This window comes from Mirounga leonina, unplaced genomic scaffold (genome assembly GCF_011800145.1).
Source record: "Mirounga leonina isolate KUSES-001 unplaced genomic scaffold, KU_Mleo_1.0 Mir_114, whole genome shotgun sequence".
Lineage (NCBI taxonomy): Eukaryota > Metazoa > Chordata > Mammalia > Carnivora > Phocidae > Mirounga > Mirounga leonina.
This window is the reverse complement of record NW_023270265.1, coordinates 27,020,536-27,048,452: the sequence shown is the minus strand read 5'-3', so window position 1 is coordinate 27,048,452 and position 27,917 is coordinate 27,020,536.

Here is a 27,917-nt window from a genome sequence, read left to right as displayed (position 1 = left end):
GCATTTTATATGGATTATTTTTATTCACTAGACAGGTACTATTATTATTCCCATTTTATAGATGAGAACACTGAGGCTTAGAGAAGTTAAGAGCATTGTCCATGGTCCCAAAACCAGTAGGTGAAAAACTGGAATACAGGCCCGGAGGGATAGATAAATGAATGACCAGAGGCCCAGACAAGCCGCCTACCAGCACCACTACCTCCCTGGAGAGTGTCCACGAAGGCAAGGGGCCTTTCCAGCTCTGACAAGGTGGCTGAACCTTGATAAAGGCTGTCTGTGAGCTTTTATATAAAACCATGTCCTGGCAAAGACACCTCCAGTCTGGATAGCTTTACCAAGTTTAGGGCCCAGTGTACTCAGAAGTGACCCTAGAAGGCTGGGCCAGTTCCTCCTTTCTCCCAGGCCTCTCCAGGGCACCCTCTCATCAGTTCTACCCACTCACAATAGTCTGGCACTTGGGATCTGGTGATGTTTGGGGGACCCCAATATCCAGGAAACCAGAGCCTCCAGGACCCTCCCCAAAGTAGGCAGTTTTCAGCAATCCCTGCTGGATCCTTTAGTTCCTGAGTCTCCAGCTTTGGCTCCTGGGAGGAATCCTTACAGAGCCATCCAGGTACTTAAGGAAAGAGGGAGAGAGGAGAGAAGGAGCCGATTCCTAGCCTCTCCTCCCCATCTCCTCACCCTCCCCAAAGCCTTGCAGGCGGCCCCCACCACCTCCAAGCCCGCAGAGTTTCTCACCTTCAGGCAAAGGCAGATGATGGCAGAGCCGGGGAGCAGAACTTAACTGAGCCCGGGGCACTGCAAATCCTGTCATTAGTACTTAGGGAATGTGAGTCGGGGGCGGGGCGGGGCGGGGGGGGGGGCGGTGGAGGGAGGCAGGGAGAGGAAGGCCGAGATGGTCGAGATGCAGAGATGGACCTGGAGACAGATACCAGGAGAGGTTGCAGAGACAGACAGAAGAGGAGGGAGCGAGGGAGGAAAAGGAAGGAGGCTGAGGAGGGTGGCAGGCAGAGAAAGGGGGGGAGGAGAGAGACAGAAAGAGCCAGTTGCTTTATTCATGGCTGGTGATATTATAGACTGAGTGAAAATCACATTATCGTAATGGGAAAGTTAGAGTTGCTGAGATGATGCCCTGAAGCCTCGGCGCTGATTGGGGTGTGATTGCTATCTGTATTTATATGTAGAAAGCAAAGTTCACTGCCAGTTCAAGATGGTGGCGGCGGCTTTCTGCACCATAATTCTTCGGTAGGGAGACGCCCCGAGCCAGCCGAGCCCGCCGACGCCGGAGCGCGCTGGAGCCGGCGCTGGAGCCTGGGCCCGGGCCGCGCGGGGCTCAGCCTGCCGAGCAGCGGGCACGCGGACCCGCCGGGGCGCTCGGCCGGGACCCGGACGGCGGCCCAGTCCCCGGCCGGACGCGAGGCGGGGCGACGGGGCGGGGCTCGAGCGCCTGCGCGGGGGGGGGGTGCGGGGGAGAAGCCGCAGCTCCGGCCGCCTCCCCCCTCCCAGGCCCGCGGTCCGGAGATCAGAGCGCTTGACCCGGTTATAGAGTGAGCCCCGCACCCCGACCCCCAGCCCCATTATAGAATTCAGTGCTACACCCTACAATAAATGCCAGGAAGTTCTTATTTTTCCCATGATAACTGCTTTGATACTTTTTTGACATCTCAAATTTCTTGACGGTTTTCCTCCTTTAATTTTTTTTTTTTTTTCCGGGGGGGGGGGGGGGGGGCGCCCCCCCCCCCCCCCCCCCCCCCCCGCCTGGTGGTCTCTGCTGCCCCTGCCTGTTGAGCAGCCCCGTGCTGGGATGAAGGACCCAGCCCTACCGATGGGTGAATGGGTGTGATCCAGAGCTGGGGGGGGGGGGGGGCAGGCAGATCCCCATACCCCATGCCTGGCCCCATTCGTGCAGGCATCAGCCAGTCAGGGAGAGATGACGGTTGTCCCGGCTGCCTGAGTAGTCTGTGGCGCTCAGACCACCTTTTACTTGAGGCCTGGTTCCCTCAGGGCTTTCTGGGGGGAATGGAGCAGGGCTGGGCCCCGCCCTAGAGTTACCACATAAAATGCAGGATACCCAATTAAATTTGAATTTCAGGTAAACAACAAATTGCTTTTTAATATAAGTATGTCCCCAAGGTTGCATAGGATATACTTAAACTAAATTTGTTGTTTATCTGAAATTCCAATTTAACTGGGCATCCTACATTTTTATTTGCTGAATCTGGTAACCTACCCTACCCCCACCTGGCCTACTGACCTCAGGTTTTTGGTTTTTGGTTTTTTTAAGATTTATTTATTTGAGAGAGAGGGAGAGAGCGCAAGGGGGCAGGGAGGGGCAGAGGGAGAGGGAGAAAGAATCTCAAGCAGACTCCCAGCTGAGCCTGGAGCGGGATGCTGGGCTCCATCTCACAACCCTGAGACGGTGAGCTGAGCTGAAATCAAGAGTCTGACACTCAACGGACTGAGCCACTCAGGTGCCCCTACTGACCTCAGGTTTTATATTGATTTACTGAAGGAGGCAGTACCCCTGAATGGAAAGAGCCGATTCACCACTTAATAGCTGTGTGGCTTTGGACCAGTTTTTAACCTGGACCCTCAATCTCCTTTGAGCAGTAGGAGGTAGTAATAGCTACCTCACAGGATGGTTGTAACCCTTCATGAGGTACAGTATGTAAAATACTCAGTGCACTACCTGGCATAAAATAAACAGTCATTAAATGATGACTATAAAAATACCAGCACTCTTATATTCCCTCAAAGGTGCACTTTATTCCCTTCGCATCTCTAGTCTAGGCTTCTTTGGACGTCAAAAGGCTGTAATAAGGATCTCTACTCCGGAAGCTGCTGCCTGAATGGGGGAATCCCAGGGACAGACCTAATCATAGGATGGTTGCCCACAGCAGCCTGAACCTACTAGGTCCACTGAGAGTTCTGGAAAGCCGATTGCAAGGGTGAAGCAGGGACTATGAGCAAGCTCTATCCCCAGCCCCACATCAAGCCCCACACATTCCCAGCTAACTCTCCTAAGCTCCAAGAACACATTAGAGTCCACCTTCCTTGGGACCCCTAAGTCTCCCTTTCTCCCAGGAAGACGGAGGGTGGGGTAGGGAGGCTACAAGATGCTGAACAGGAAGGGGGGGGGTCTGTCTATCTGTGAGGGCACAAACTGGGCCATCCCATCAGACCAAACCCCTCTCCGTCCTCTGGCAAAGGCCCATGTCCAGGACACACCAACTGGAAATTAGTGAGTCCCTCGGGGTCTCTGTGTTTGTTCACCCACTGTCTCTCTCATATCTCAGCCTCAGCTGCGAACTGACTTGGTAAAGGGAAGAGGCAGTGGGCAAAGTTCTAAGTCCCCCTGAGGAAGACTGGATTCCAGTATCATCTGTATGATCTGTTCCTCTCCCTTGTAGAAGGATGGGATTGTTTTCCTTCCCTCAGTTCAGGTGATAGACTGACTCTGAAGGCAAAGAAAAAATGGTTCCCAGTACGCCTCAGTCCCAGAGAATCTGGTGGCCAGACCCTAGCTAATTATTCAGGAGCCAATTCATGGGCAAATAGTAGCATATCGCCTTCTCCTGCAAGAGGTGACAGGCTCAACATTTCAGTGCCAGGCAGATCATATAAATGGGAAGCAACCAGCGAAAGGTAATAGGGAGTGGTGGGGTCTGTGGCTGCGCTTCAAAGGCACAGGCCTCTCCTAAAGGCATCCCATTTCCTGTTTGTTTGCTTGTTTTAAACACTGTGCTCAGCAAAGACTCGGGTTGCCCTGCTTTGTCTCTTGGGTAATCCCCCAGTTTCTTGATCTTTCTGGTGACACAACTATCCCTAGCTATGGGGTCACAAAGTATTGACAAAGAATAGAGATACAACATGCACAGAGACACGCTGAACTATAAGGATGCACAGGGTCACCTGCGTATACACCAGCGCCAGCCACCAAAGAAGCAGAGCATCTGTAAGAAAGCCTAAGGACCCTCACAGAGGAGCTGCCCAGCCCCAGCTTGCTTTCCTGTCCACCTCTTGCCAGTCTCCCTCCTCTCTGCCTCTTCCCTCTCCTCCTCGTTCACTCACTGGGACCCAGGTCTGTTGCTTACACTGTCTCATTCCCTCTCCCCTCCCGCTGGTAGCGGTACTCTGTAGAGCCCAACGGATGTGATTGGAAATGGGGTGGGGGGGCACTCTGCACAGTTGACCCATATGGTAGAGCCAACACACATGCATCGGGGGCCTCTGGAATGCCCCTCCTACCTTTGATCCCCACAATAAGCCTGTACTAGGGCAGGGAACTGACAAGGAGTTCCACACACTCCTTGGCCTTGATATCAGGAAGTTGAACTCCAATCCTAGTGGTTTAAGGCCATGTTTGTTATGGACTCCATCAGGATGTATGATGACCCTCTCCCAAGAATCATCCAGGTAGTCCTTAGCCTTCCTGGGGACTGAGCCATAAAGCAGAAGAGGTCTTAGACACTCAGGCCACTGACACTAGAATGATCCTGAGAAGGGGATGCAGAGTCTGGAGCTTTTCCCTGCTCCTTCCAGTCCATTCTATCTTTGGCCATCAGTGCTAGAACCTAGGTAACCTCTTCTTAGGCTTGGTCCTTTCCGTAAAACAGAAGTAGACTAATCAGTTGCAATAAATAAAAGAAATTAAAATCCAATGCTCTTTCAAAGATTCCTGAGAACTGATTTTCAGATAATTTGCTGTTTGGAACTGTGTTCCTGCCCCTTCCCTTTCAGAATTATAAATAACATCGATCATCACAAGCATCTTATCAAAGCTGGGATGTCCACACCTTAGGGAATGACTACCCAGGTCACACAGGTGTCAGGAGAGGGCCCCTCAAGTAAGGTTTTGTCATCTTAGAGATGCAGAGGGGAGTCCAAAGAGATGACCTCTGTCCTGTCTTAGAGACATGAGTCTTTGAGGATGAAAGTGAGACATCTCCAAGGGTGGGAAGCTTGGCTGGCAGCTTATTTATTTGTATTCCTCTGAGGTTCCTATTTAACGTCCCTTTGGGCTTGTGTCTGGGCCGCTATGTTGGGGGATCGTGCATATGTCCCTGATCCCTAGAATGACCCAGCAAGAGGAACTGAGACTTGCGAGAGAACACTCTTCTTATGGTGAAGGGAAAAGAGATGAAGCACCTGCCCCAGAACAGCAACCCCCTTGCCTTATCAGGGGAGAGCAGAAAATCGCCCAGTGCCCCTGGGACAGAGGAAGGGGCTAATCTGCTCAAAAGCTGGAGGCTGGATAAAATGACCCCCTCTTGGGATGGATATGGAAAGAATGTCTCTGAGGAAATATCACTCCACTCCCCTGGAGGGCCCTGTAGGTAGTTGGTAATCCACCCATCTCCCCCTACTCCTGTCCCCTACCAACACACACACACACACACACACGCACGCACACACACGCACACACGCGCACACACACGGACATGGACACGTGCGCGCGCGTGCACGCGCACACACGCACATAAATCTTAATTGTGTCCGGGGCTTTTTACAACGTTAATTAATCATATTTAGGGCTGTTTCCAGCTGTTGCTGAGGGAAAGAAGGTCCCACACGCCTGTGACTTAGGGTAAATCCAATCAGACAGAGGAATTCTTTGATTCCGGAGAAGCCGAGCATGGGAAAGATACCTCTAATCCCAAAGCCTCTCAGATCCCGGCCTGCTGCCTCCCCCATCAGTGCCCTTGCAAACTGATCTGGGCTAGGGAAGGGGAGGGGCTGGGCGCTAGAGGGGGTGGAAGGGAGGCCCAGGGGGGCACAGAAGGAGCCCTGCTTGAGATGGCTGTGGGTTGACTGGAATGAGGGCCTAGGCCCGCCATGCTGACTTGGAGCTTCTGCCCTGTACTTGGGCCGTTTAGTGGGCTCTGGGGACCCCATGACTCCTGAATAGCCACTGGGCCCAGGAGTTATTACAGGAGCCTGGGCCTGGACTAGTCAGAGCAGCGGGTGGGCAGCACTGACCTAATTACAGTTCTGTACAGTCAGTTTGGTCTGAGAAAGAGCCTCACCCAAGCCTTTCTCTTCCCTGTGACTTCTCCTGCACCCCAACAGCATCTCTCCAGCTCCCTCAGGCTCTTGTGTGTCTCTGTTTCTGGGTCTGGGTTTCTCTCTCTTCCTAGGGCTCCATAGCATGATTCTAATCTCTTTCATTGATGTCTGTCTCTGTCTTTCTCTGCCACTATCTCTAAAATCCTAGCCTACTACCTTGAATCTTCACAGAGGTGCACTTTAAGATAGAGAGACGTCTTAAAGGGAGGGAGCCAGGCAGGTTGGTGCCAAAGACCTCTTCTTTGGTTTCTGCTGGTAGCCCATCGGTATTCATATGGAACCAAGACAAGATGGGGAGGGCTGGGGGGGAGAGGGGAGAGGAGCTGCTGCTGAGGGTGGGGGCAGCAAGGGACTGTCCTACCCCTTAGAAACCTGGATGGGAGAGGGAGGGCTCCCCAGGGTGGAAAGTGAGGGTGCAGGGCTATGAGGAAGCCAAACAGACCAAGTGGTGGAGACCCTGTGCTCCCCTCTGTGATGACCCCACCTCAGTGTACCCCCTTGTTGAGGCCCTCTGGGTCCTGGCCTAACTGGGTCTAAATAATTGAGGAGCCCATTACAGCCTTGCTGTTTCCTCACTGTCAAGTGTAAACGCTGCACTGGTCGGGTGGGGAAATGGGGCTAATTTGAATTGATAATAGGAAACTCGGGGAAAAGTCATCTATAGTGAGTGAGGAGCGAGCAATCCCTGAGCAGATGCTAAATCTTGTATAATGAAAGAATCTGCCGATGTCAATTATGTACGAGCGTCTTTGCAGTGGTTGGAGGCGGTGGGCGGGTGAGGGAACGGAGGGCTGGGTGCATCCCATAAACCCAAACACCCATCAAAGGCTCATACATATGGAGCGGCGGAGATTACGGCATAAATTTGAATGTTATGAATGTGCATGAGGGACAGGCAGGAAGCCTACCTCGTAAGGGGGTAGGAAAGGAACTGTTTTTCTGTGCGTGTGTACAAGGCAGCTTTTGTCCTCTCGGTCCCTCAGCTGTGTCTCCTCTGTCCCAGCTGTGCCCCTTCTGCATCCAGTTGTGTGGCAGGATGAGAATGAATGTCAGGAGGTGCTGGGCAAGGTATGATCAGCTGTTTTCCTATCCTGGATACGGGTTCCTTGGGGGCTTTGGGCCCGAGTTGCCCTTGACCCACTCAGAGTGTTTCCAGAATGAGATCTCGAGATGGATATGGCCAGAGATACAAAGGTGTATCTTGAAATAGCCGTGATGTGAACACAGCTTTCCCTCTCGGCTGGCGGAAGAAACAGATGAGGCCAATGTAGGTAGTGATGCTTCTATGGAATGGGCAGAGCGAGCCTGGAAGACAGCCTGGAGGAAGAGATCCCAAACTATGCTCTCAAGAGGGCTAACAGCTCAGAACAACAACAGCAGGGGCCCATCTCCTGTTCCCGGGGACAAGTCCACACCACGGACGGCCATGTGTGCAGGGCCTGGACCCCTCCATCGGTTCTCAACCTGCAGCCGCTGCCTGAGCACACAATGTGATTTGTGGTGCAGGCCACCCAGGGACTTTAATCTTCACCGTGACAAATGCAATAAAAGGAACAATTTGGAGATCAGAGCTAAGGAAGACACATTTACCAACCCTTCCCCAAAGGTTGGATGGGGCTGTCACCATGTGATTTGTGCCTGAGATGAAGCAGGGAGGGGAGGCCAGGGAGACAGAGAGTTGGAGAAGGCAGGCTGAGAAGAGGAAGCATCACTACCTCTCCCCTGCTCACCTTCTCTGCTGGATCACAGTGGGGAGGGCTAAGCCAGGGGGAGGAGGACCAAGACCCCAGGCCGCCACTGCCTCCCTCCCCCATCCCTACTTGGGAGCACAGCTCAATTACCAGGAACAGGCCAGAACCATAAGCTTGAGAGCTTCATCTCAGCAGTTCAGGGGCTCTATCTAGAGGAGGGTTGGGGGGGGGGTTGGAGAAGAGAGAAAGAGGGAGAGGCAGAGTGGGAGAGACACTTTAATAGAAAGACGGTGACATCTCAAGTTGCAAAGGGAGCCCCTAAGAAGCCCCAGTCTGGAATAGGAAACGAAGGGAAGGTTTTCCAACCAGGGCTCCTCAGGCAGGCAGATCTGGAGGGATCTAAACATAGAGCAGCACCAAGGCAGATGGAGGAGGGGAACTTTTTTTTATTATTATGTTATGTTAATCCCCATACATTACATCATTAGTTTTTGATGTAGTGTTCCATGATTCACTGTTTGTGCATAACACCCAGTGCTCCGTGCAGAAGGAGGAAGGGAACTTAATCAGGGAATAAATCTACGGGACGGGCAGATCAGCCTGGAGTTCACTATGATGAGGCTAATGTGGGGTCTGAGAAATAGGCTCGTGGATGGCCAAGCGGTCGTACAGCCTGGGACCCAGTGCCACCCTCCCCCCAGCGAGCCTCTCTTTTCCTATCTGTGAAATGGGTTCTGGGCTAGAGGGCCTGTAAGGTGCCTGCTGCCTTACATCCTAGACGCTTTGAGCCCCAGGCTTCTTGACACCAATAGCAGGAGACCGGGTGAGAGAGACAAGCACCCCCGCCACCCCCCAACTCTGCTTCTCTCTAGCTGTACTGGTCACTGACCCGTGGGCTCCTTTCTGTCAGGATCGCAGCTCTGTTTCCCAGGGTTCAGGTCTTCCGTTCTCTCAGCCACTCACACCCCAACGAGGGTTCACAATAACTCCTTGGCCCTCTTCTCGAAAAATCTGTTCACCCTTACGTTCCTTTTAGGTAAGATCATCCTTAAATTAAGGCCATTCTGTCCCTAGCTCCCTCCACCCCATGCCCAGGTGGCCCCTCAGGCGATGTTCTCCCTGCCCAGGGTTTAACTTTGAAGCTTCTGGTTTCCTTCTAGTTTCCTAACTTTGAGCTGCCAGCAACTAAGATGTTAGTTCCTTGACCAGTGCCCTCCCCTCTACTATTACTTTCCCAACCTGCCTATGCTCCCTGCCACCCCCCTACCACTCCCCCATTACCAGCCAGGCTGAGGAACCATGGACGTGCCATGCTAGCAGGGAGGGGGATGTTTCTAGGCTCAGAGGCATTGGTTTTTCCCCTCGCTCAAGGCCACATCTCAGATTTCCTCCACGTAGCCGCTGCCTCCATGCCAGCCTGACCCACAGCATGAGGACTGTCTTCCTGGGCATCCCCAGGTCCAGATCTGGTCCTCATACCCAGGCAAGTGGGTAGGAGAAAAGAGACATCAGGAGTATGGGGGCCTGACCCTCATTCAAAACTCCCTAGGGAAGATTGGGAATCAGATGCAAATAAGTCTAGTTGTCATGGTCATGGCCCAGCAGGTACAGAGCAGCTCCCCCAGACAGAATGGGCCTCTTCAGGGCGGTGACTCAGGGCTGGGTCATGGCCCCCAAGGCGATGTGCGAGATAGGGAATTGGGGAGGTTGAGGGTGAGGAATGTAAGGAGATGGAAGAATGAACAAAAGTATGTTTTCTAAGCTCCAGACGTGAAGGAGAGGAGCCTCTGGTTAGGAATGAAGAGAGAGGCTATGGGGGTCAAGTCGAGAACAGGCTGACTTGCCCCTTCTCTTTCCAGCAGAGGGGCAGGGGCTGGATGCGGGTAAACCAAACCAAGTGAGTCCCTTGATATGGGCTCCACGGTGGCCAGTGGGCACAAAAGGAACTGAGCTGCCAATTGCCGGATGGGGCAATTCCCATGGTCCTCTGCTGCCTCCCTCTGGGGGAGGGCAAGAGGGCAAGCTCTGTCCTCCCAGCCCTGCACAGGTCCTCCTGGCTCCTCTCCACAGCACCCCAGCCCCACCGGGGTCCTCAGACCCCATCCTCACACCTGACCTTTGTCTGCCAGATCCCCCACCCTCATCCTGTAGAAGGCACTAGGTAAAAAGTGGACTAGTAAGTGACTGAAAGGGACTCTCTGGACTCTGGAATCTTCCCCATTTCCTGTCTCCCCTCCTCAGAGAAGGAAATGATTTTGATTTGGCTCCCTCAGTTGCCTCTCCACCCCTGTGGGCTGGGCTAGGAAAGGGGGAAGGAAGAGTGAGCCTGAGAATGGGCCCATCCCCCGGGACCTCCTCTTGTCCCTGGAGTATTACTTTACCCAGAGCCAAATCCCTCTCTGGGGCCAAAACCAAGCCCAGGCAGGAGTCTATGTGGACTGATAATTCAGTGTCCTCCAGTGCCCCTCTCCCCACTAGAGGACTGGCCCCAGCTGGGCAACCCCTGAGCCCAGCTCTGCCTGTTCCCCACCACATTTAGTCCACTCCTGAGGGGGCTAAGGCCCATGATGGTGATAGGGAAGGGAGGACCTAAGGAAGGCCAGAAATGGCCACTGGGTCACCCTGGCTCTAAGAGAGACACTTCCCCTCTGCTAGCTTGCTAGCTCTTAAGTTTAGTCCAGCAGACTAGAGATTGATGAGAAATAACAAAACAGTCAAGGAGAAGGTCATTCTGGGTTTCTCTTCTCCTTCACGTTCACACCCATTTGGCCTGTGACCTGTGACTCTTTCCACCTACCCAGCGCATTCTTACACACACACACACACACACACACACACACAACTGAGCTATGTCCAGCCTTGATGTTCATGTGATAAATCATGGAGTGTGGACCAGGGCAGAGGGTCTGGGGGAAGTTCACAGCAGGAGGCTGGGAGAGTTCGCAGAAGGAGCAGGGACAGCAGGCACAGTGTGGGGCACTTTGGGGGGAGAAGTGGGGTGAGAACACACGGGGGGCTGGAAGGCAATGGAGAGGACCATAAAGTAGAGGGCCAGCCAGAAGCTGAGGAGGGTGCCTCTAAAGGGAAGGATTTGGGCAATACGCTGCCCTAGCAGAATCCCATGGTGGTTGGTGGCCTAGGCACTGGGCCTCCAGCATAACCTGTCCTAAGTGAGAGGTGGGCCAGCTCAGGCTTCCAAAAGCATCCCAGAAGACAAGCAGGGGCCAAGAATGCCCCAGGTATGATTCTCTTTTTCCCTTCTCCTAAGTGGATGGGCAAGTGGGAGCTGGGGGGCTGCAGATCCCCTTTCTGGATTTACCCACTCCAAATTCAAACCCTCCCTAAAGAGATCCACCCTCTCACACTGAGCTTCCCTACCCCATCCCAAAGGGAAATCAAAACAAAACAAATCAGGTCCTGTCTAATTTGGTCCAAATCCTAAACTGGGCAAGCTCAGGGTAGGAAGAGAGAGTCAAAGAGGTAATTGTGGCTTCCCATTCATCTTTTCTTTGCCTGAGCCTGGCCTTATGATCTCTTGCCCTTTAGTGGGGTATAAGGTCAGCGGGGGTGGGAGGGTGGCCATTCTGACCTTGGGAGGCCTGCCCCTGTCCTCATCCATGCCCTGCCAGCTCTCGGTGCCCTTTCGAGGTTTATAGTCATATAAATCGCAGAGTCCCATGCCAGGCTTGGAGCCTGCAACTATAAATAGGCACGAGGTAAACAAGGTGGCAGATGCAGGGGCTTGGGACAAGACAGAAAATCTGCCCCTCTTTGCCTGGGCAGGGGCCAAGGCACATCCGTGGAAAGGGATATCTTCCCTCCCTTCTCCTCCCCTCTCCTCCCTTCTCCTCCCATGCCCGTTGGCTTCTAGCTGCTTATGCTCTGGGCTTCTAGTTTTTTCCCGCTGAGGTTTATCCTCCAAGGCAGCTTTCTGCTGCAAGGCTTCCCTGGTCACCTGCCTTGTTTCTTCAGAGTCAGGATGGGAGGGGGGTGGTGTCTCCATTACCGACCCCCCCACTGCCTTCCCCCCAGCTGCTTCACACTGTGCCCCCCCAGCTCCTGCCGCCAATCACCATGCTCTGCCACTAGGGGTGCCCCCATCCCTTCTCTGTCCTAATAGCCAAGGGGATACTAACATTTCTGAACTAGAAAACTTGGCTACAAAACTCTGAAGACACCAAGCAAAGGCCCTCACCAAACACCCCTTCCAGAACATAAAAGTGCACAGATTTCCTATTTTTGGATTGACCAACAGCTTCCTGGCCACTTGGATTGTCTCCCTAGGATCTCTGGGCCATGCGAGCTAGATTCTGAGCAGACACTCCGAGCATGAGCCAATGTCAGGGGCACTGCCTTCTGGATCTACCCCTGCCTTCTCTCTGCCCCAGGGCTCGGCTGCTTTCCTGCTCTGTACTTGTCCTGGACCCAACAGTTTCCCCGCCTCCAAGAGTCCTCAGAGTAACGGCAGGCCCTGCTGGCCCCATAATTACCTTTCTTCATCCTTCTTGGAAGACTCCAGATCTTCAACCCTGAAATTCCTTTTTTCATCCCAAGTTGGGCTCTCTGAACATATTTGTTCACCACTTTAGAATCACAGAAGTTAGCCATAAAAAAAATGAAATCTTGCCATTTGCAACAATATGGATGGAGCTGGAAAGTATTAATGCTAAGTGAGAGAAGTCAGTCAAAGACAAATACCAGGGGCACCTGGCTGGCTCAGTTGGTTAAGCGACTGCCTTCGGCTCAGGTCATGATCCTGGAGTCCCTGGATCGAGTCCCGCATCGGGCTTCCTGCTCGGCAGGGAGTCTGCTTCGTCCTCTGACCCTATCCCCTCTCATGTGCTCTCTCTCTCTCATTCTCTCTCTCAAATAAATAAATAAAATCTTTAAAAAAAAAAAAAGACAAATACCATATGATTTCACTCCTATGTGGAATTTAAGAAAACAAATGAGCAAAGGGACACACAACAGAGAGAGAGAGAGAGAGAGACAAATCAAGAAACAGACATTTAACTCTAGAGAACAGAGTGATGGTGACCAGAGGGAGGTGTGGGGGATGGGTGAAACAGCTGATGGGGATTAAGGGGGGCACTCGTGGTGATGAGCACCCGGTGATGGATGGGCTTGTTGAATCACTATATTGTACACCTGAAACTAATACAACGCTGTATGTTAACTATACTGCAATTAAAATAACACTTAATTAAAAAAAGAATCACAGAAACTAGAGCTGAAAAATAACTTAATTTTTTCATTTTCCAGATGAGGGATCTGAATCTTGGAGAGGTTGGGTGACTTACTGCAGTCACACAGCGAACATCGGCTTTGTTGCTAAGGCTGGAAATGCTCTTCTGTGAGGCCTGGCTTCCGCAGCCAGGCTTCCAACTCCCAGCTCCTAATGACTTTCTTTGCCCCCCAGAAACAGGCTTTCTATCTTCCTTTCTTTCTTTTTAAGGTAAGCTCTATGCCAATGTGGGGCTTGAACTCAGGACCATGAGATCAAGAGTCGCCATGCTCTCCTGACTGAGTCAGCCAGGTGCCCCAGGCTTTCTATCTTTAAAAGCTCCATTCTCGGGCGCCTGGGTGGCTCGGTTGGTTGAGCGACTGCCTTCGGCTCAGGTCATGATCCTGGAGCCCCGGGATTGAGTCCCGCATCGGGCTCCCTGCTCGGTGGGGAGTCTGCTTCTCCCTCTGACCCTCCTCCCTCTCATGCTCTCTGTCTCTCAAATAAATAAATAAAATCTTTAAAAACCAAACCAAACAAACAAAAGCTCCATTCTCTTTGGAGCCCTACCTCCAGCTGGCTTCTCCTGTAGGGAGACGGAGAGAACAGGCTCTCAATCACTACAAATGACTGACCCTTACATAGCTCTCTTTCTAGTACCGTGTCAACCCCTCCATTTCCCTGGGTCCTCTCTGAAGGCTTACAGGGCAGATGATCCCAGAAGAATGACTTTCCAGAATCCCACCTTGAAGGGAGGGCTGGAAGAGTGAGAGGCATTCTTCCTACTGTGGAAAGTCACTTCCCTGGCTGCTCGTTCATTTTTTGTTTTCTTTATGTCAATTTCCTAATTTAAAAGGCAGGATGGGACCGAGTCCTGCTTCCTGAATGGTGTCCCCTGTGCCCCAGGCACGCAATGCCCAAGTGAGCACAGGTGCACACGTGCACACACGCACACACACTCATGTTCTCATTGACAACCCATTCAAGGAGTCCTAGATTGGGAGTGAGACTGCAATCTCAGAGTCCATATGTAAAATGAGCCACAAGGAAGGGAAGATAATTCCAGGAACAGATTTTGGGGGGCAGAGAGTGAGGACATAATTTCCTGTGGGTCTCAGAGCAGAAGTGAGGAGGAGGCAAAGGTAATTAGGGCAAGTGGGAGTGGCCTGGCTCCCTGATAGCTGGGAAGGGTCTCCCTCCCCACTGGGCTGTCTATAAGGGAGAGGGAAGATGCTGATGGAGGTCAGGCAGGGAGTCCAGTTACCCCAGAATACTCCCATCCTCCAGCTGGATTGGAGCACCCAGATGCCATCTAGGAGTGCCTGAGATGTGTATAGGGCAGCTGGAGGGATGGCCATGATCTACCCAGCACCTGTCTGCTCCTGCAGGCTGATGATGTAACAGTATAACAATGTGGCAGAGGACAAGGGGGCTTTGGAATCTGGGGGAGTACTGGTCCAGCTTTCAGGGATGTGGCTAGAATAAGGCAGCTGTTGTCTCTGCTCTGAGCTCAGAAGGAGCCCCTGCCCCTTCACTGAGCACTCTGAGCGTAGTTACCCACCTTAATACCAGTTCTGCCATCATGGGATGGCTCATGAGAAGCTCTCCTTCCAAGAAAAAAAAAGCTGTCAGCTACACAGACTCTAAGGCCCAGAAAAGACCCTGCCCGTGACGAAAATAGAGTCCTTTCTATGAAGACAGGGGCATTCAAACACGGGACGATTCTTTATCCTAGGCTCCCACGCACCTACTCCCTCCTTCCGACACCCAAATCCCACCTCCCTGGTCTTCTGGTACTCTTCACTTGCCCATGTGCCTTCAGCTTAGGCCTCCCCCAAAGTGTTCCTCATTCAGACCCTCTTCACACCTTGTACCTGGCCTCTCTGGAAGGCCTTACCTTGATCCTTGATGACCCATCATCCTAGGCCGCCTGAGAGTTTCACCAGGATTCACTGCAACACCTTGGATTTGAACTTGCCTATAGATTTGGTGGCCATGATGTTCTAACTGCTCCCTGGAGGCTCTCTGCTAACCAGGCCCAGGCGGGAGAGACTGAAGGTTTGGTAGGACCCTCATCTCCCCAACCTGACCAACTTCCCTTCTGCTTCTTCCTCCAACCTCCCTGGATGATCAGGTCCTAGAGAAATTATCTCAGCCCCCACTTTCTCACCTTTCCCTTTCCTTGCCCCTAACCTGAAAGCCCAGGTTGTCATTCTCCCAATAATCCTTGAAAGCAGCAAGCATGTCTAACTTACTCCTGTGCCCCAAAACAAACCCTCACAAGTTAAGGTTCAATAAGTATTTATTGAATCAGTCCTCAAACTTCCCCAGGTGTATTTCCTCCTTTTCTCAGTGTACAGTCCGGCCGACAATCCCCAACAATCACACACTTTTTTGTTCCCAAGGTAGCTTTTGAGGAGCTGTTCAGAGGCATTAACCTCTTTTAGTCCCAGATGATGAGGGGGAAATGCACTGATGTCCAGGTCTGGGAGCCAGAGCTGAGCACATGGCCTGCCTGCCTTCCCTGAGCCTCCAGGCCCCAGGCAGGATTGTCTCGCCTCACTCATCCTTGCTGCCAAGGCCTCTTCGCCTGTATTTATATACACTAAAGCCTCTGCCCGAATAAAACATCCATGTAAAATCCAATTTCCTCAGAATCTCTTTTGGAGCCTGGGCCTGAGATGGAGTAGGTAACCCTGGCAGTAACTGCCTGAACCACTCCTGCTGGCTGCAAAGGTGAGGCCCATTTTTCAATTATCTATCTGCTGTGACAGCAGCGGTCCAGCCACCCAGCCAAGGAAAGGGGAGGGGGGAGGCAGAGCTAGGGAGGAGTGAGCAAGAGGGCAAGGGCACGGTGGGGGAGAAGGAGTGGGAGAAACCTAGACAGAGGCACGCAGGAGAGACCCTTGCACGTGGCACCCAGTAGGTGCTCAGGAATTATTTGGAAAATGAGGGACTGGAAGAGTAAATAGGGAGGTGGGGGTGAGGCGAGCAGAGGGGGGAGAGCTGGAGAGACACAGAGTGGGTGGAGAGAGGGAGAGAGGGCGGGAGGGGGAGAGGGGGAGGGGAGGCGAGCGTGGATGGAGCCAACAAGAGGCTCCTGTGTCAATCCGTGGAAACGGGAGGCAGAGTGATGCGGTCACAGCTCCTGCCATCAATATCCTCTAATATAAATGTCAGTGATGCTATTTTCCGCGCAGTCATTTCGCACACTGCTGATTACATTAACGTATAATGGAGGGGCGCCGGCTCCACTGCTTTCTCCCCTAACCCTCCCCCCGGTGATGTGTCAATAGCCGCCTCCATGAACAAGTCAATTTTCTGCAGGCTTGGCAGCGGAATAAATCTGCCCGGCTATGGGGAGAGCTGGAGATATTTATATACCCGGCTCCTGCCTTGCGTGTGCGCGCGTGCGTGTGCGCGGCGGGCGCGGGCGCGGGCGGCTGGGGGGAGGGTGGCGCGCCGCCGAGCTGAATGATTTCCAGCCCGGACTCAATAAGAGGAGAATTTAGAGCGGTCCCTGAGCTGGGCTCCCAGAAACAGCCATACACGTTTATTTTCCTTAGCTGAACAGGAAAGGCGAGAATTATATGTGGATTTATAGGACAGGCGCAGCTCAACCCAAATGCTCCCGCTCCCGGGGGGGGGGGGGGGCGGCGGGGAGCGCGGGGGCGGGGAGGGGGACGGAGGCTTCGTCCGAGGGCTGGCCGCTGGGACCCCGGCTCGCGCTGGCGCTGGTAGGGGCGCACCCCCCTCGCCGGTCGCTTTAATTACATTTGTTCTTGTCCTTCGTGAGGGCGAGACTTCCGCGCGGCCCGTGTGGGGGGGGGGGGGGTGGGGGGAGGCGCAGGCCAGGACTGCCTGGAGATGGTGGCGGGGGGTGGGGGGGACCGCCGGGAATGGGGACATGGGGAGACCGGGAAGGGGGGCTGTCAGCTTCGGCTCAGAAGCGGATCAATAGTACGAGATCTAATGGGCTAACTGCCAAGCGGGCGCACCGAGGCGCTGCCCCGCGGGGGCCGGAGGGGGTGGGCTGAGGACGAGAGAAGGGAAGAGGGGGTAGGAGAGGGAGTGAGGACAGGGGAGAGAGGAGGGCAGAAAGAGTGGGAGAGATGCGGGGAGGAGGAAGAGAGAAAAAACGGAGAAAGGGACAGAGGGAGAGCGGAAGGGAAAGGACAGGACAGGACAGTCTTCGAGGGGGCCTCTCTTCAACACCCTTCCCATCCCCCCCACTCCCCAATGCTGGGGAGGAGGAACCTGTCCCGGAGCAACCAGACCCCTCAGCCGCCCGCCCCTGTGGCCTCAACTCTGCTATTGAGCCGCCAGGGGGCGGCGCGACCCTGCGCTGTCCCCGCGGATCTACGCGCCTCCAAGCCGGGTCTCCAGTGACCTGTCGTCTCCGACACCTGGTCCCTTCGCGGTGTCCTCTGCCCTCTCCCGAGACCTCCCCGCGCTCCCCGCCCCGCCCCCCCGGGCCCCAGTAGAGGCAACCTTCTGGCTTCCACAGTGTTGAACATGACACCTTGGGACCCTGGACGGGGAAGTGCCCCCAGGGGCTGGACCACCGGGCCTGGGACTGGCCAATGTCCCCCAAAGATACCCCAGGCTGCGGCAGACGCGCCTTCGGAGGCAGTGTGAGATTTAGGCCTTTGCATCCTGGCGGCGGGGCGCAGGCGAGTCTCCGGGACAGTCCTAGCGCGAGGGGTCCTTCTCCGTGGGCTGTGCAGCCGAGGCCAGCCAAGGTCGCCGGGGGATCAATGCCCAGTTTTAACTCTTTCGGTTCCTGGCCATTGTCTGACCCCTAATCTCTTGCACACGGATCCTTTTCTCAGCTCCTGCCTGTCCTTTCCCAAACTGAATAAGAAAATAAAATCACCCCCTGCCAGCACATTCTGCCACCAAGTAAAGGGGAGATTGGTGGTGTCAGTTCAATGGTTCTCAACCCGGGAGCAAACCAGAATTACTTGAGGGAGAGTTTCAACAAACTGTCTGCCCACGTGCACTCATATTGCAAGAAGTGTGTAGGGGCTGGCCGGGGTTCCTGGAAATATGCATTTTGTCAAAGCACCCCAGTAATTCTGATATATTCCTACATGGGCACAGCCTGGAGAAAGGTATTACTACTGCACATTTTTTCCCGTTGGGTGTGGTAGCTCGGCCTGGGCTATTTGCCCTCGTGGATATGTCTGTGCGTGTATCACTAAGTGTACGTCATTGGGGAGCTGTGTCTTTGGGTAAGCATTGTTTTGTGCATCTCTTTGTGTGTCCTCGGAATATAGATGTCACACGCGTTGTCCTGTGTGTCTTTGGTGTTATCAGCGTTTATCGAGAGCACCTATGGTGTGCACGCTGCAGTTCACGCCTGTCCTGGTGAGGGCAAGTGTGGGTCCCCATGGTGTGTGTGTGCCGTGTTGAGCACATCTCCGTGGGCTCCATTGTTGGGCACAGCCATTGTCTCCAAGTCACTGAGAGTATGTGCCGGCGAGAGCTCACGACACAAATGGAACGAAGCCGATCTGCCCCAGAAGCAAAGGCAGCAATGACCTTCTTTTTCCAATTATATCCTGGTCAGAGGTGAGCGACCTCTCCCCACCGAGGCCGCTTCTAGTCATGCAAACTGAGCAGAAGGATGGAGATTAGAGGAATGCCACAGAGTCACGTGTGAAAACAATCAGCTATCAATGGGCCTGGATCAATGCCCCAGATTCCAGATGAGCCCAGGGCAAGCAGTCACTTTGGAGTTTTTCCCAAGGAAGGGAAAACATACAGTCCACTCCATTGGCAGCCAACTGCCACACACATGTCCAACACCAGGAGAGACCCACACGCGCTCATACAGCCTGGGGACCAGTAGGCAGTGGGTGCGGAAGAGCTGAGCAAATGAATGGCTAGCTACCCACTCTGAATTGGTGGGCAACTATTAGTAGTAGGCGGCTATTTTGTTTTTGCTAAAGACGCAACCTTTACTCAGCTGGTAGCTGGTAGCAGGAAGTGTAAAAGCTGTGTTGAGTGTTTTCTATTTTAAGTCTGGAGAGTTAGGATTCTAAGTGGGTCACCGGAGGCAGTGTGGGGTTTGGAGGAAACTCTCATGTCAGGAACAGAGCAATAGAGGGCTTGTGTTGAAAGGGTGGCCAAGGAAAGCCTTTGGTCAGCTGTGGGCAGGGGGCAGGTGTGCAGCCAAGGGGCTCCTGGGTCCAGAGCATCTGTCCTCGGGACAACTCCAAACCAGGCTGTGAGGTGAGGGAGCCAAGCTTCTGAAAGGCAGGGCCAGCCCTAACCACAAATAAGCTCCAGGTTAATGGGCAGAGCAGAGAACTGAGCTGGGGAAGCCAGGCCGTCTGAAGGGCAGGGTCATGAGGGCCCCACTTGAAGGTTGACTGGTCTTTGGAGGGAGGTAGAGGCAGGAATTTGGAGGGCTATTGGGGCCAGCTGAGAAGCCAAGGCTCGGTCAATAAATACAGGGTCAAGGGAGACCAATGAGAAGATGGGAAGAGTTCTGGAAAGGCCTGAGGACCTCATCAAGTCTGACTCTCCTGTCAGCTGAACTTACCTTGGTCCAGGAGTCAGTAAGGCTGGGTCTATTACTCTAGCCAGCCAAGGTTGAGGCAAGGGCAGGTGTCATGCTGTCTGTCCCTGTGGGGTGTGACAGGCAGTCCTCTGTGACCTTTAGGTATCTTAGAATTCCTTTGGTTCACATTTATGGATGTCCCACTCTGCCTTACCCTATAGGAATGAAATGATGGGTGAGAATTATTTTAGGGAGCCTACAGTCTAACACAGAATAGAGAATTTGAAAGAGTTTGAAGACTTTAATTCCCTTCCTTCCTTCCTTCCTTCCTTCCTTCCTTCCTTCCTTCCTTCCTTCCTTCGATTCTGGAAAGAGCAGTGTTGCATAAGGGTACACTACCTGGATTCAGATCCCAGCTGTGCCATTTACTAGCTTCAGCTTCTGAGTTCTCAGGTTCTCTCCTCCGTCATCTGTAGAATAAGGGTACTTGCCTCAGGATTGTTGTGCAAATTGTTAGGTGAAGCCCTTAGAATAATGCTTGAACTCAGGAATGTTAAGTGTTGGCTTTTCTAGTCTTTCCTTCCGTTTTCTAGTACAGTGCCTTTGGAAAAGTCCCACTCTTGTGTCAGCAGAATTAGAGTACAAAGGGACAAGCTAATGCGGTGATTAGAAGACCCTGAGAGGGTGGAGGGTGGGTTGGGGTGGGAGCAGGGACAGGGCCTGCTCAGGACATGGGAATCCTGCTGTGGGGCCAATGGGGTAGCTGAGATCAACTCTTTTGAGGTGGGGCTGAGGAGGCATAGGGGAGAAGGGGAGGATGGGAGAGAGGTCCTCTGTGCAGAGTCCAGCAGGCTTAGGGCAGCTCCGTGGTGCTAACTCTGCCTTTCTCCCTAGAAGGGTGCCCCCTGCTGGAGTTGCTTGCCCATAGCTGTCCAGAGGGGCTGCACGGGGAGACATGCAGACTGCCACAGGATAATCAACAAACACCATTGCTTTTCTGGGCTAGGCCCATCACCCAGCTTCCTTCCCCCTCCCACCGCTTGACCTCAGCGACAGCAGCCCCCTCTGCTGGCCTCAGCAGGGCTAGAACTGGGCCCCGCCTCTGCCCATCTCCCTTCCTTTCAGATGGTTCTGAGGTGAGAGAAGAGGTCACAGCAGGCCCACTCTATAGCTTGGGAGACTGAGGGCCAGAAGATCCTTGAACTGGGCCTACTTGTTTAATCAGACACCGGTAACACCAGGAGAGATGGGCGCCAACAGCTCAGCAAGATGCTTAACTGTAGGCTGTGAAAACAGTCCTGGGGGCCTTTGAAGCAAAACTCTGCCCCTTACTAACTGACATGAATTTAGGCAGGTCCTTGTTTAGCCTCAGTTTCCTCCTCTGAAAAACGCAAACAACAAGAATACCTACTTTGTGGGCTTGTTGTGAGGATCAAATAAGGTAGGGTACTTCATAGAGCGTTTGGCACAGATCATTAAGTGATCAGTTCTCCAGGAATTGGCCCAAGAAGGAACTTCCTGCTGTGATAGCACCAGCATTCTCCTGGGCCTTCGCCCTTGACTATGGGCTTTGGGGGACTTGACTGTCCCAGGTTTGTTTGTTCAAATCCCAAAGCACCAAATGGCTGAGCAGCTGCCTAAAGCTGCTGCTTCATTATAGGATGGGGTACGAGGGATGGAATGGGGGAGTTAAGGGGGGGCTGGCATGGGAGTGGGTCACCCCCTCCCCTCCCATTGATTATTCTCCTCTCCAGGTGTTTTTGTGGCTTTTTTCCTTCCCTTGGGGTGGGAGTGGGGGCTGCTGGGTCCACCTCGGGCTTAGTTATTGTTTTAATTTTGGTGTTGGCTCCCTGGTGCCCGGAGCAGATAATGAAAGAGGAAGAGAGAGGTCAGGGTGGTGCCCAGGCAGCAGATTTCTGCCCGTCAGACTGGGCCAGGGCGGGTGGGGAAGGGGGGGGGGCTGTTAAGTTAATATCAATAAAGCAACTGGAGTCTCAGAAGTGAGGAGCTGCAGAGCCAAGCACAATGTCTTTATGCTCTGGGAGCCTAAAGGGGCGTTTTGCCTGTCCACGATGAAACCTCAGAATGGGGCTGGGCATGGGGGTTGGGGGTGGTGAGCACACTGGCCCAGCAGCAGCAAAGGAGTGACAGAGGGAAAAGCAAAGAGCTGGACAGAGAATAAGAGTCTCATGCTCTGGCCACTCTCTCTGGCTGTCCTTCCGCCCCCCCCCCCCCTTGCCCTACTATCTGTCCAATCACATGGGGCTAGGTTTTGGGGGGAAGGGTGTGCTGTGGGGCTACTGGAGAAGGAGAAAAACAGAGAAAGGAGTCAGGAAAGCGTAGGGATTAAAATCAAAAGCTTTGCTCTCAGACAGACCTGAATTCCTGGCCAAGTTCTACTTACTGGCTGTGTGACTTTGAGCAAGTTACTGAACCTCTCTGAGCCTCAAGTTTCTCTTCTGTAAAATGGCACTAATAGTGGTACTAATCTTATAGGGTCATTGACATTGTATGTAGAGAACTCAGCATAGGGCCTGGCAGCCAGTGAGCACTCAATGCATGCCAGCTATTCTTATTAAGCCTGTTTTCCTCAGCTGTAAAATGGGGATATCAGTTGTAACTTCCCCATAGGGGTCTTACGGGGAACAAATTAGATAAAGCCTGTAAAGTGCTTAGCACAATGCCTGGTACATAAATAAGCCTTCAATACATGTTAGCTGTTGTTATTATATTATTTTTATCTTTATTATTCCCTGCTGTCTTGGAACTGGTGATTTAGTTGAGCAGACTGAGGCCAGGCCACTCCCTTAGCCATCTGAGGTATTTGGCTCCTTTCAGAAGGGCTTTCTGAAGCCCAGCCCCACTTGGAGAAGCCTCTGGTTTGTCTTTTATAGTCCAGGTGGTTAGACAGAAAGTCCCCAGGAGCTGAGATGATTGCTGGCCTTGCAAGAGAATGGGACCCCATACGACCACCTCTACCCCCGGGAGAGAAACATGTCAGCCAAAGGGCTGTCTGTGGGAGGGCCAACAGGGCCTGGCTCTGATCCCCTCTGGAGCTGAAGAGGTGTATGGGTTGGATGACAGTGCTCACCTGTTTCCACTGGGAAGGCTCCGTGGGCAGGGCGGAGAACATGGGTCTCCGACCACCCCTACCCTTATCCCATCCATGCCCTTCCAGTTCCTTTCCCTCTCTCAAGGATGGAGGTGGGGGGTGGGGGCTGAGCAGATTTAAAAAAAAAGAAAAGGGTAGTTAATGTTTCCCACTTGACCTTTCTTTCCGTAGCCCCCTACCCGCCCCCCCAGCAGGCAGGCAGGATGAGGGGCTGAATGGAGTAGAGGGCGGGAGTTTCACATTAATGGCAGCATATGTTGTGTTTATTGACACCGCAGGGTCGGTGCTTGTGGGGTGTGGGGGGGCACTTGGGAGGCCACAGGCAGGAGGGGGCTAGGGGAAGAGGAGGCAGAGGGGAAGGCTGCCGGCGGCTGGGGAGGAGAGAAAGGGGAGCCTGGGGCCTGGGGGAGGGCGGCAGGAACAATATTGTAGCACGAGCACACCAGGTGCTCGCTGTCAGCCCGAACAAAAAGGAAGAGTCAGCAACTCTGGGGGGGCGGGGGGAGGAGGAGGCGGAAGCCACCGCCTGCTCCAGCCTCGCAGTCTCTCCCCGTTAACCCCTGCTCTGCCACCGAAGCTAAAGAGGGGAGGGACACCCTCCCCCGCCCCCCCCCCCCCCCCGGCCCGCGCTGTTCCCAGACACATGGCTTCGGTCATCTGGAGGATGTGGTTACCTCTGGGGTCAGCATCGGCAGGACTTGCTTTACCTTCCTCAAAGCCTGAAGGAAAAGAAGCCTCTCTCACTGTTCCATGCTTTCCATAACGGAGGGGCTTCTGTGGTTCTTGGGAAGTTGGCAAACCGGAGTGCCGGGAGTCAATGACCTTGGGCTTCTGCAAGCAGCTGCAGGTGGTGGTGGGGGGCTGTGTATAGCTGCTATTCAAAGAGGGGGTAATGGGCCCTCCGCTGGAGGAGATGGGTTGCAAGGGTCCCCACAATTCCCCTTTCCCTGCCTTGGCAGCAGATTTCCTTGCTTCCTGGAAGTCTTCCCAGGGTCATTCAGCCTGGGGCAGGGGGAGCAGGAGGAGAAGGGGACTTGATATGTCCTATGGAGATGGGTCTCAGTCAGCTGAGAAGGCTGGGCTTGCTGGCTCTAGTCTGTAAAGCACTGGGGGCTCATCCAGGGATATCCAGGGGTGAGGACGGTAAATAGCAAAGTGGGCTCCCCACCCTGGACCCCCATTCTGGAGATGGCTTCTGGTTTCCTGCCTGGGGAGCAGAGCTGCAGGTGTCTTTGGCCATCACTGTCCTCCTCTCTGCCTCCTTTCCCCTTCCTGCAGAGCACTGAAGGGAAGCCAGGTGCTCCCAGTCTGGTGGACTCAGCTTCCGGCATCTTCATTGCTTTGGGGCCCTTCCCTAGGGTTCAGGGTGGTGGTGCAGAGGAAGAGGGGAGGGAGGGAGAGAAATGCAACCTGTGAGGGGAGGAGGGGGCACTGGGGCTTTTACCTCAACAAATGCTGTTTTACTTCCATTCCCTGAATGTTGGTCTCCTCCAGAATCTGTGACCTGATGTTATGGAGCCTTCTCTCTGGACATTAACTTTCCTCTAGCTATTCTATTCTAGACTCCATGTCTTGGTCAGTCTGGATGAGTGTCCTAGATCCCCAGGTACAGGGGCAGAGGAGGGGGGACACTAGAGGAGAAGGGTGTTCTTTCCATATCCCCACCCGCTCGCCCCACCTCTGTCCAGCCACCGGGGCTCTCTGAACTGAGGCGCAGAGGCCTCTGTGGATGTCCCCTCGCAGGGCTGCACGGAGGGGCACGCCGGCCACAAGCCTCCTTGACACCGTCCGCTTGCAGAGTCAGCGGCACCCTCGCACCTCGTCCTCGGTCCTTCGGGGCAGCCTCTGGCGCGCGAACGTCCGAAGCCCCAGCGCAGACCCAGCGGCTCCGCACCCCTCGCCGCTCTCACCCCGGCGGCTCCGTGGGCTGCAGGCCCGGTCCGCGCCCCCCTTCCCCGGCCCTCTCGCCGGGCTCCAGCTGCGCGCGGAGCGGTCCCGGCTCGGCTCCAGCTCCTCAATGGCCCTGCTCCCCCATTACCCTGATGTCGGCCCCTCTCCCCCTCGGCTTTATCGGCTCTCAGCCGGCTCCGCCAGGGTAATGAGGGCCCTCCTAATTACCATTGCAGAAACTCCACTTACATTAACAGCTCCATCCGAGGAGCAGCAACATCTGCTGTTCGCAGGCAGGCGCCCCTCCCCCGCCCCTCGCTCCCCTTCCCTCGCCGCCCCCTCTTTCCGGGTCCTCTCCCCCGACCCTCGTCTCCTTCCTCTCTGCCCCCCACTTCATATCTCCTCTCTTTTCATGCCCTCCCCACCACCCTACCTGCCAAGCCTTTTCAACTTCAGCATCCCAGGATGACAGAGATCCACGCAGAGATAGGGCCCCAGAGAGAGTGAGGGATGGAGACACTCAGAGAGCCCAAGCCAGAGTTCCAAGACACCCAAAACTCTGGATCACAGAAATATAGCCAGAGAACCTGGGAACAAATAGAAAGTGGAAGCCGCCGAGATCATAAGAGACGGGGTGTGGGGTGGACCAGACTGCCTGTGTGTGTGGGGGGGAGGGCAGGGGCTCTCACGTCCACCGGTGTGCAAAGGTATGTGCATGGTATGCATGTGTATGGATGTGCAATGTATTGCGCATGCTCATTTACTTAGCCACCACACTATGAGTATGTATGTGCACGTCTTTGTGTGTATGTACGTACCTGTGTCCGTTCATGAGTACACCTATTACGCATTTGCATCCTGTGTGTAATTACATTTGTCTATATGTATTTTGGTGCTTGCATTTTGCCGGTGTGGGTCTCCGTGTATGTGCATACACTTGTCATCTATGTAGTGCTGCACGTGTAGCATCTCGTGTCGCCGGCGTACATACATGATCTGTGTTCAAAGTCATGTGTGTGCCATATGTGGATTTGGGTGAGGATGCGTATGTGCCCCTGGGTGTATTCGCATCTCTGCATGCATGCCTATGCATGTGTGTATCATCTGTGTAATTATTTGATGACAGTGGGAGCATGTGTGTGTTCCTGCTCCATGGGGGATGACAGGCAGTTGGGAAGACGCTGAGCCCATTTTATCTGAGGTTAACAGGGGTCACATTTCACTCCTGGAAGTCCCCCACCCTCCCCCCCCAGCCCATACAATTAAGCCTCAGTGTGGTGGAAAGACAGCCAGCAGACATTAAGAAAGGTCAACAATATTATCAGCTTCTAATCCAATTAGTTACTGTTTATTTGGAAATCCAGCTCCAGGTCAGCTTCTAGGAAGGAGGCTTGGGAGAAAGGAGGGCACAGGATGGGGACAGGCTGAAAGAAACTGTCGAAGAGGGCCAGAGCTGTGGCCCCATGACCGGGGCCAGGGTGCAGCGGGATCCCCAAAACACCAACCAGCGATGCGCCTCGCACTGGCTGCTTCAGGGCTGGGGGGCTCTGGGGAAGGTTCTGCTCTTCACAGGAGGGGCTGAGATCTGGGGCTTCATCTCCAGAGCTTGGGGTGTAAGAGAAGAGGGGTTTTCTCCCTCCTCTGAGAGACTTCCTGCCTCTTTCCAGCCCTGGGATCCCAAAGAGGTGGACTGGGAGCTGGCCAGTCTGCCTCGGGGCTGGGGCCGGGCTCCCCCCGGATGGGAGTCACAGGAGGACATGTTGGTAAATGCGCTATTAGCTCCTGAAGCCACTCCATTAATCCTGCGCTCTATTTTATTTCCTCTTTTCTCTCCCACATCCTTTCCTGAGCCCTAGCAGGACCTCTCCTCCCTCCCACCCCAGGACATGCAGGGGCACTAGCTTAACCCATAGGGTCCCCAGAGCCCCCCTCTTGAGTATAGTGGAAGAGACCCAGAACTTGGCCTCCTGGCCTTGGGCGGAGAGCAAGCCAGGGGGGCAGGAGGGCAATGAGGTGGTTTTTACCCTGTTCTGCCCCCTCTTGGACCACTCAGGGATGGATAATAACCTGGGGTGCCCTGGATATGAGGGGGGCTAACAAAAAGAGGAGGGTTGGCTGCTGGATTCTCTGAGGCTAGATCATAGGATCTCCCCAGGTCAGTTGTCAAGGGCAGGCAGGGCTGATGCTATGGACTCAAACCCTAGCTGTGGCCAAATCAGGGTAACAGAAACAGCTCTGCTCTTCCAGGAGCCAAGTCTGGGTCACTTTTGCTTGTTTCTTGAGGATAAATGTCCATAGGCCTAAGCCCAGGAATTAGACCGCTTGTCCTTCCTGCCCCAGTCCCTTCCTCTCAATATGCATGATTTGTTCTCTTCCCACTGCCCTTTCCAGGCACATATTCTCTCTCTCTCTCTCTCTCTCTCTCTCTCTCTCTCTCTCTCATACACACACACACACAGCACATGCACTCGCCCACTCACCTCACCCTGCTTCTGAGACTCCAGGCCAAAGATGGGCAGGTATGAGAATATTGGCAGTGGCCCTTATCTAAGCATATGCAATGGATCTCCAAGCTTTGCAGAAGACTTCTCTGGAAGGTGTCTCCCCATTCCACCCCATCCTGAAAGATTACAGCAATGATGATAATACTTTAATGGTAATGATATTCATACATATCTTTACCCTAGCAATTCTCATCCTTAGCTCAGCCTTGGAGTCACGTTTAAAAAACTCTGTAAAAAATATACATGCCCCCCCCAAAGGAAAAAAATACATATATACATGCCCAGAGGTGTCCGGCTGGCTCAGCTGGCGGAGCTTGTGACTCTTGATCTCGGGGTTGAGTTTGAGCCCCACGTTGGGTGTAGAGATTACTTAAAAATAAAATCTTGGGGCACCTGGGTGGCTCAGTTGGCTAAGCGACTGCCTTCGGCTCAGGTAATGATCCCAAAGTGTTGGGATCGAGCCCCGCATCCGACTCCCTGCTTTGCGAGGAGTTTGCTTCTCCCTCTCCCTCTGCTTGCTGTTCCCCCTGCTTGTGCTCTCTCTGTCAAAAAATAAATAAAATCTTTAAAAATAAATAAACATAAAATCTTAAAAAGAAAAATGTATGTGCCCAGGCCCCACCCTGAATCAAGCCAAGCTGTATCTTCAGGGTTGAGCCTCAGGAATTGATATATTTTATAAAGCTCCATAGATGATAGCTATGGTTAAAAAATTCTATCAGTTTAAAAAATGACAGTTTACAAATGACAAAGCACTGCCTCTCATCTGTCATTAGCCACGGCAGTATTATTATCTCCATTTTACAGATGAGGAAACTGAGGCCCAAGTTGATTAAAAGTAGTAGGTTAACCTACCTTCTGTTCTGTTCTCCTTCCTTCCTTCCTTCCTTCCTTCCTTCCTTCCTTCCTTCCTTCCTTC